At 42.1% G+C, this 8002-nt stretch overlaps 1 non-coding gene across 1 annotated transcript; it reads right to left on the bottom strand.

Annotated features, from left to right (window-relative positions):
* Nucleotides 1-1222: 1222 nt before the first annotated feature.
* Nucleotides 1223-1328, bottom strand: LOC140852749 (small nucleolar RNA R71). The gene has a single exon (XR_012135649.1). It is a non-coding gene; the product is annotated as a small nucleolar RNA R71 (small nucleolar RNA).
* Between the last annotated feature and the right edge of the window lie 6674 nt (nt 1329-8002).

Raw genomic sequence — 8002 nt, 5'->3', positions numbered from 1 at the left:
AAAAAAAATATATAAAAAGATAAAATTATATAAAAAAAAAATCACTGACATTTCATAACACTTAACTAAAATAGCGTAACCTCAAATATAAAAATTTCTAACCTGATTGGACACCTTGTTTCTTTGCATTGCATCTCCATAATTGATCTTAAGGGCAATAACCCATTAACCAGATAAGGTGGGGATTTGATCACCCTTCCTTGGCCCACAAATCACTCCCTTGCATTTGCATAACCTAGACCCTAATTTAAAATCAACTAGACGTCAACCCTAGGAATTTCGAGCTCAATAGGATAAGAAAGCTCTAGAGTTGAATCGAGTGCGGATTGGTTAATTGCTCGGTGTCTAAGGCAAGTGGTTAAAGAAAGTGGTTTTCAATTGGTTCCGTTGACTGACCTGGCCAACTTAGTTGGTGTCTAAGAAAAGCAACGAGCAGGGAACCTCCCACATCTTACGCTTACCTGGTCGAGTCAGTTAGTCAGTCTTGAGCTTGGAGTGCTCAAAAGCAATCTTGAAAGTTAGGAGCTGTCTAGATCTAAGTTAACCTTAGGATAGAGAGTCTATGATTGTTTAAGTTGATTGCAATTAACATCTAAACATTAATTAATTTCTCCTTTTTCATAGATTTAAGGTTCTTAGGTTTTTCTCTTTAGATTTTCTTCATTCTTTTCTCACTTTATTATAAAAATATATATTTAAAAAAAAAAAAAAAATTCTGTGTGTGCTCTACAGTATAATTGTAAGGTGTATGCTTGGCCGTAGATCGTTACGACCAGAAATCCAACCTTTTGATCCAGAAATAGAAAGAACCTTTAGAGCCAACAGACATAAAAAGATGGACCGAAATCAGGAGAATGATCCACCCAAGCAATTGAAGGAGTACTTTACTCCTTCCACATATACCTACTCTCCTTGTATTCAAGTACCCCCTGTGGAGGCCACTCAATATGAAATTAAGTCCAGTATCATCCAAATGTTACCTTCATTTTATGGACTTAGTAATGAAGACCCTTATAAACATCTTGAGGAATTTCTTGAAATATGCTCAACTGTCAAAATTCACAACTTCTCCGATGATGCTCTTAGGTTGAAATTATTCCCTTTTTCACTTAAGGACAAAGCCAAATACTGGCTACATACTTTGGATTCCATGACTATATCAACCTGGGACCAGCTGCAAGGAGAGTTTCTCAAGAAATATTTTCCCATAGGAAAAACTAATCAAATAAGGAAAGCCATAACTAGTTTTTCCCAATTAGATGGAGAAATATTTCATGAAACATGGGAGAGATTAAAAGACCTTATTAGAAAATGTCCCCACCATGCTGTACCCAAGTGGCAGTTAATCCAATGTTTTTATGATGGGCTCTCTGAAAGACATCGACAAATGGTCGATGCATCATGCGGTGGGACATTTATGCTGAAAAGTGAGGATGAGGCATGGCAACTGTTTAAAATTTTAAGTGAAAATTCATTACATCATATGTCTGCCTCTATTAGAGATAAACCCATGTTAAACCCAAAAAGAGGTGGAATATATGAAGTAGGAAATGCAATAGATATCCATCAAAAGGTAGATGAACTGTCCCAAAAATTAGATCGTCTTTTAAATACTGGACAATCCCCGATTCCACCTAATCCAATCCAAGAAATTTGCGCATTGTGTGCAAGTCCGAACCATTTTGTTAATGAATGCCCAGCCGCACCTCAATTTCCTGAGTTTGTGCACGAGCAGATTCAGTAAGCTCAAGTCCAACAAGCTCGCAGACCAGGAAACGATCCATATTCGAACACTTATAACCCCGGCTGGAGAAACCATCCAAATTTTTTCTGGAGACCACAACCAGTGGTTGGTCCTGCCACACCTCGACCTCAATATCAAGATCCAACATATAGGCATGGACCATACCATCAATTCCAAAATATTCCTCAACCGTCTACTACTGGTCACAGCTCAGCTTTTGAGGAAAAAGTCCTGAAAGCACTAGAAAGATTAGAAGTCAACACTCAGATCCTTAACTCCCACACACAATCCATTGCTAAGCTAGAGACCCAAATAGGTCAACTAGCGACTGCATTCAGTAAGAGGGAAGAAGGAAAATTACCTAGCCAACCCGAGAGCAACCCAAGAGGGCAATTTGTGATTGAGAGTTATAATACCCCAGAAGCTTTTTCTGAACATGCCAAATCAATCATGACTCTGAGAAGTGGGAAGGTCATTGAACACACTAGTAAAACCAATGAGACTGACCCTAAACCTCTAACCGAATCCAAATCACCCAAGAACAAGGAGGACCTGAAAATAGAGAAGGAACCAACTGCACCGGAATCATCTTACTTGCCTAAAGCCCCATTTTCGGATGCCCTGAAAGCCCCTATTCCTGCAGATAAGAAGGGAGGAAAACTTGATGAGATGTTGGAATTGTTTAAGCAAGTCCAAATTAATCTTCCCTTTCTAGACGCAATCAAACAGGTCCCTGCTTATGCCAAATTTTTGAAGGATTTGTGCACCCAAAAACGTAAATCTAGATCACAAATCTCAAAGAAAGTACGTCTCACTGAACAGGCTAGTTCTATCGTCCAGCATGCCACTCCTCCAAAGCTTAAAGACCCAGGAGCCCCCATCATTTCCTGTGTTATAGGAGATTATCACATTGAAAAAGCTCTTCTAGATTTAGGGGCAAGTGTGAATCTTTTACCTAGTTCGGTGTATGAACTTTTTGGATTTGGAGAACTGAAACCCACATCAGTCACATTACAGTTAGCCGACAGATCAATTAAGGAACCACGTGGAATGCTTGAGGATGTCTTGGTCAAGGTAGATGAGTTTTACTTTCCAGTTGATTTTCTGGTTCTCGATATGGAATTAAGTGGCAACCCCAGACAAATTCCCATTATCTTAGGACGACCTTTCCTAGCTACGGCGAATGCATGCATCCATTGTAGGACAGGAGTCATGGACGTATCGTTTGGGAATAAGAAACTGAGACTGAATGTGTTTGGTGCTTCCCAAGGACCATCAATGGATAGTTGCTTCAAAGTAGATACACTAGAAGACATTATAGAAGATGCAACACCCACAATTCTAGCACCTGACCCCTTAGATACTTGCCTGGCTCACTTTGGAGTGTATGACTTTAAGGGATATATGAAAGAAGTTAACATATTGTTGGATACACCACATGATAAAACCACTCCTCCATGGACAATCAAGTATGAGCCATTGCCCATCTTTTTTTGGTTTTATTGCATATGACGTCTGGCTGAAGACGTAAAACTTAGTGCTTTTTGGGAGGCAACCCAAATTTTTTCTATCTTGTTTTAACTGATCATCATTTTTTTAAAGAATAAAGGACCACTCTGTATGGAAGAGTCTGTTAATAAACTTGACGTCTGGCTGAAGACATAAAACTTAGCGCTTGTTGGGAGGCAACCCAATGATTTCATATTTTTTTTTACTTTATCGCAGCTGCAGGAATTTAGAACAAGAGCCTATTAATCAATAAAGCTATCTTCAACTTCCGAAGCAAAATTATCTCAGGTGCACTCTCTCCTTTTATTTTCTTTGCTTTTCTACTCTATTGAGGACAATGTAGATTAAGTTGGGGGGGAATTAATCAAATCCTCGAGTATGGTCAGAAATAATTAGTTTTGTGTATTCAAATTTTATTTTGATCAAGAGTCAATTAGGCATCCTAATAAATGAATGATTAACGATCAAGATAATTTTAGAGATACTGAGGAATAAATTATTAAGAAAACCCAATGAATGGTAGGGTTTGAACTAGACCAAATTTTAGGAGTGATTCTACAACCCTCTTCTTACTGATCTCAATAAAGAATCTGCTTCATAAAAAATTAGGTGGAAAGATCGAGGTATGTAAAAAAAAAAAAAAATCTCCTTAAAAAAAAATTAATTAAAAAATTAAAAAAAAAAAAAAGAAGAAAAGAGAGAAAAACAACATTGGTCTCCTACTGAGTAACCGGGCCCTTTCGCCTAAGTAAGCGTTGTGGTTCGCGTAAAAAGATAGGCAATGTTATATGTATATATATATATAAAAAAAAAAAAGGAGACTAAATTGCAAGAAGATGATAAACCTCTTTCCCATTAAGTTAGAGGATTTAAAGAGTAAAGTGGGGAGTTGGTGAAAGAAAAGCTCTGAAATTTTTTTAGTTAATACTCAACCACTAATTGGGTCAAATTGATAATCCAATGAAATATCTCTTTAATGGTCTGACCAAGTATCATCTACCTTTTGGGATGCCTAACCTAATTATTGATTCAAAACCGAGTCAGTACACAATGCTGATATATCTATTTTACTCGAGGACGAGCAAAATTCAAGTTGGGGGGTGTGATAAACACTTAATTTAAGTATTTTAAATTAAAAAATTATATTTAATTTATCTTATTTATTAAGAATTTGATGTTTCTTTCTATGTTTTACAGGAAAGGTGATCGCCAATACAAAGAGTCCGATTCATAGATCAAAAAGACTCAAGATTGAAGAAAATTGGACTTAAAATAAAATTAAAATAAAAGAAAGATGCATCCGGTATTATAGAAAATAAAGATACTATGCAAAGAATCCAAAAAGGATATAGATGTCATTATGAAGGAATTTTTGTTTCTTTTTGAAATATAAAAAAAAAAAGAAAAGGGTTTCACGTGAATTCTTTGGCTCCTGGGCGCGCGTGAATTTTTTTGGCTCCTGGGCACGCGTGACTCCTTTGGTGCGTGAATGCGCGTGAACACGTGGGAAGCTGGCGCGTGAACGCGGTTTGGACGCGGGGCGCGGACGCAGGACGCGGCGCTGACGCGGGCACGGGTGCACATCTCGCGGGTGTGGGCGCACTGCAGACAAGTTCAAAATAAGGAAAAAAATAATATTTAAAAATGTTTTGAAAGATTTGTATTTTTTTAGTCCCACATCGAAAAATCATATAAAACTCCTCCCTCCTAACACCTATAAAAATACTTTTGTACTCCCATTAGAGGGGGAGCCCAAAAATTCTTCTAGAGCCTTGCATAGAGGAATAAAAAGGGACTACTTCATGAGTAGCTAGGCTAGCAGTCTCGGGAGTGGAGAAGAAATTTTGTAACGACACAGAGATGGTTTATTGTTCTAAACTTTCCTGTATTTCTTTATATGCAATAAAGATTATGCTTTTTATTTAAATTATCATGAGTTCTTTATTTGCTCCCTATCATATACTTTTATTTATGCTTTCTTGTTAGATTAATATTAGGAACAACTTTTACTTTCTGGAGACGCATCGTGATCTACGGATACGGGGCGTGCCGAGGAAAGAAGAGTTGTGTACCTAGTCTTTCCGGAGACGCGCCGTGATCTACGGGTACGGAGCGTGCCGAAGAAAGACAGGTATTTTTCCTAAGATTAATTACATCTATTTAGTTAAAAAAGAGATACAACTCTGCTAGTGCAAATTAATTCAAAACTCCCGAGCTCTTTATTTTTTTTAATTACCTCAATTTTACGATAATTTATTTTCTAAATCAAAAACAACGCTTCTTTCTTTTACCTTGCAATCTCAACTTAGCCCAAGGTCCCTGAGGATACGATCTCGACTCATCCTACCTACGTAGTGAGTAGAGTTATTTTTGGTGCTATCAACGACTACGCATCAACAGACCTCATCCGGACTCCTACGGGAGCCAGACTCCGCCCACAACTCCGACCGCAAGCAGACTTCGCCCGGACTCCTATGGGAGCTGGGCTCCGTCGCCAACTTCGACCGCTGGTGAGCTTCGTTCGGAATTTGCCCCTGACTTTAATTGCAGGAAGACTCCGCCCAGACCCCTACGGGAGCCTGGCCTCGTCCCCGACTCCGGCTACAGACAGACCTCGTCCGGACTCCTAAGGGAGCTGGACTCCGCCCACAACTCCGACCGCAAGCAGACTCCGCCCGGACTCCTACGGGAGCCGGGCTCCATCGCCAACTTCGACCGCTGGTGATCTTCGTCCAGACTTCGCCCCTGACTTTAATTGTAGGAAGACTCCGCCCGGACCCCTACGGGAGCTGGGCCTCGTCTCCGACTCCGACTGCAGACAGACCTCGTCCGGACTCCTACGAGAGCCAGACTCCTCCCACAACTCCGACCGCAATCAGACTCCGCCCGGACTCCTACGGGAGCCAGGCTCCGTCGCCAACTTCGATCGCTGGTGAGCTTCGTCCGAACTTCACCCCTGACTTTAATTGCAGGAAGACTCCGCCCGGACCCCTACGGGAGCCGGGCCTCATCCCTGACTCCGGCTGCAGACAGACCTTGTCCGGACTCCTACGGGAGCCGGACTTCGCCCACAACTCTGACCGCAAGCAGACTCCACCCGGACTCCTACGGGAGTCGGGCTCCGTCGCCAACTTCGACCGCTGGTGAGCTTCGTCCGGACTTCGACCCTGACTTTAATTGCAGGAAGACTCCGTCCGGACCCCTACGGGAGCCGGGCCTCATCCCCGACTCTGGCTGCAGACAGACCTCGTCCGGACTCCTACGGGAGCCGGACTCCACCCACAACTCCGACCGCAAGCAGACTCCGCCCGGACTCCTACAGGAGTCGGGCTCTGTCGCTAACTTCGACCGCTGGTAAGCTTCGTCCGGACTTCGCCCCTAACTTTAATTGCAGGAAGACTCCGCCCGGACCCCTACGGGATCCGGGCCTCGTCCCCGACTTCGGCTAAAGGAAGACTTCATCCAGACTCTTACGGGGGCCAGACTTCGGGCTCCTCTCAAACGGATAGCTAACCACCTCTCTCCGCCAGACGCTCCAACCGAGCTTCAGCCGACAGATCTGCACTCCCTGGCGTGACGCTGCAACGGCCACGATCCTGCTCCACTTCCTGCGATGGATTTCACACGGCTCCATTACTCCCTGACAGACCACTATGATGCCCACGATCTTGCTCTACTTTCTGGGACGGATACCGCGTGTTTCTTCCATCCTCTGGCAAGTCGCGACAACGGACGCCGCTCCACTCCCTACGGCAGACTCCACGTGGCACGCTTCGGTGATAGCCACGGGTCTACTCCATTACTCTTCGCAACAAACTCTGCCTAACCCTGGGCGGCCCACTATCAGACAGTTACAGACATCGCTATCAGTCTGTTGCTCCCTCCACCTATAAAAAGGGGGACCCCTGATACGTTATTCTCTAAGCTCTCATCTTTACCTAAAAACTCTGCTAAAATTTTCGTTCGAGCACTCCATTCTTGTTGAGGCAGAGAACTGACTTGAACGTCGGAGGGTCTTGCCGGAGCAACCCCACCTCCGGTTGAGACTTCTTTTGTAGGTCCCGACGGCGACCGCGACTCCCTCGACTCCAGCTTCTCCGTCGCAGGCAAATTTTTGCACCAACAGACTATAAAGCCCCCTTTAAGAAGATAGGACTTAAATTTGTAGCCAATTGTCTTTTGGTCAAGTGGAAGGTTGTTAGATGTATGCCCTGAAAATCAGATTGGCCGACTCTGGTAAATTTTTTTAAGGATATATTTTGTAATGTTGACTTTTAAATTAATAAAATTAGATTCATTTTCATTCATATCTATGTTTATAAGTATCTATGAATCATCTATTGAGTTAATGGGTATAATGATACATATTCTCAAGAGTTAAAATTTTGAGATATGTACCATTAATAATTAATTCATAAACTACTCTCGATCGTAGGATCATCATAGGAGAGAAGATAGGATGCCAAAAATGGATAAGATCAAAAGGGACGCCACCTATGGATAAGGGAGAGGATAGGGCTTCACTCATTTGAATTTGATTTCAGATTTACATAAAGGGATGAAGCCCATTTAAAGTTGAAGGGGATTTATCTCCATGTAGATGAGGATAAAGGCTAATTTGAATTTGACGAGTTCAAATTCAAATAAGGGAGATAAGATGAGGCCACACCCCCTCTGATTTTTGTTTGACAAAAATGATGCATGCCCCCTATATGTTTTCTCATGGATTTTCTACGAGGAAATGGTGTC

The sequence above is a fragment of the Elaeis guineensis genome, chromosome 11, assembly GCF_000442705.2.
Source record: "Elaeis guineensis isolate ETL-2024a chromosome 11, EG11, whole genome shotgun sequence".
Classification (NCBI taxonomy): domain Eukaryota; kingdom Viridiplantae; phylum Streptophyta; class Magnoliopsida; order Arecales; family Arecaceae; genus Elaeis; species Elaeis guineensis.
Note: the sequence above shows the minus strand (reverse complement) of the source record. Positions and strands in the feature narration are given on the sequence as shown.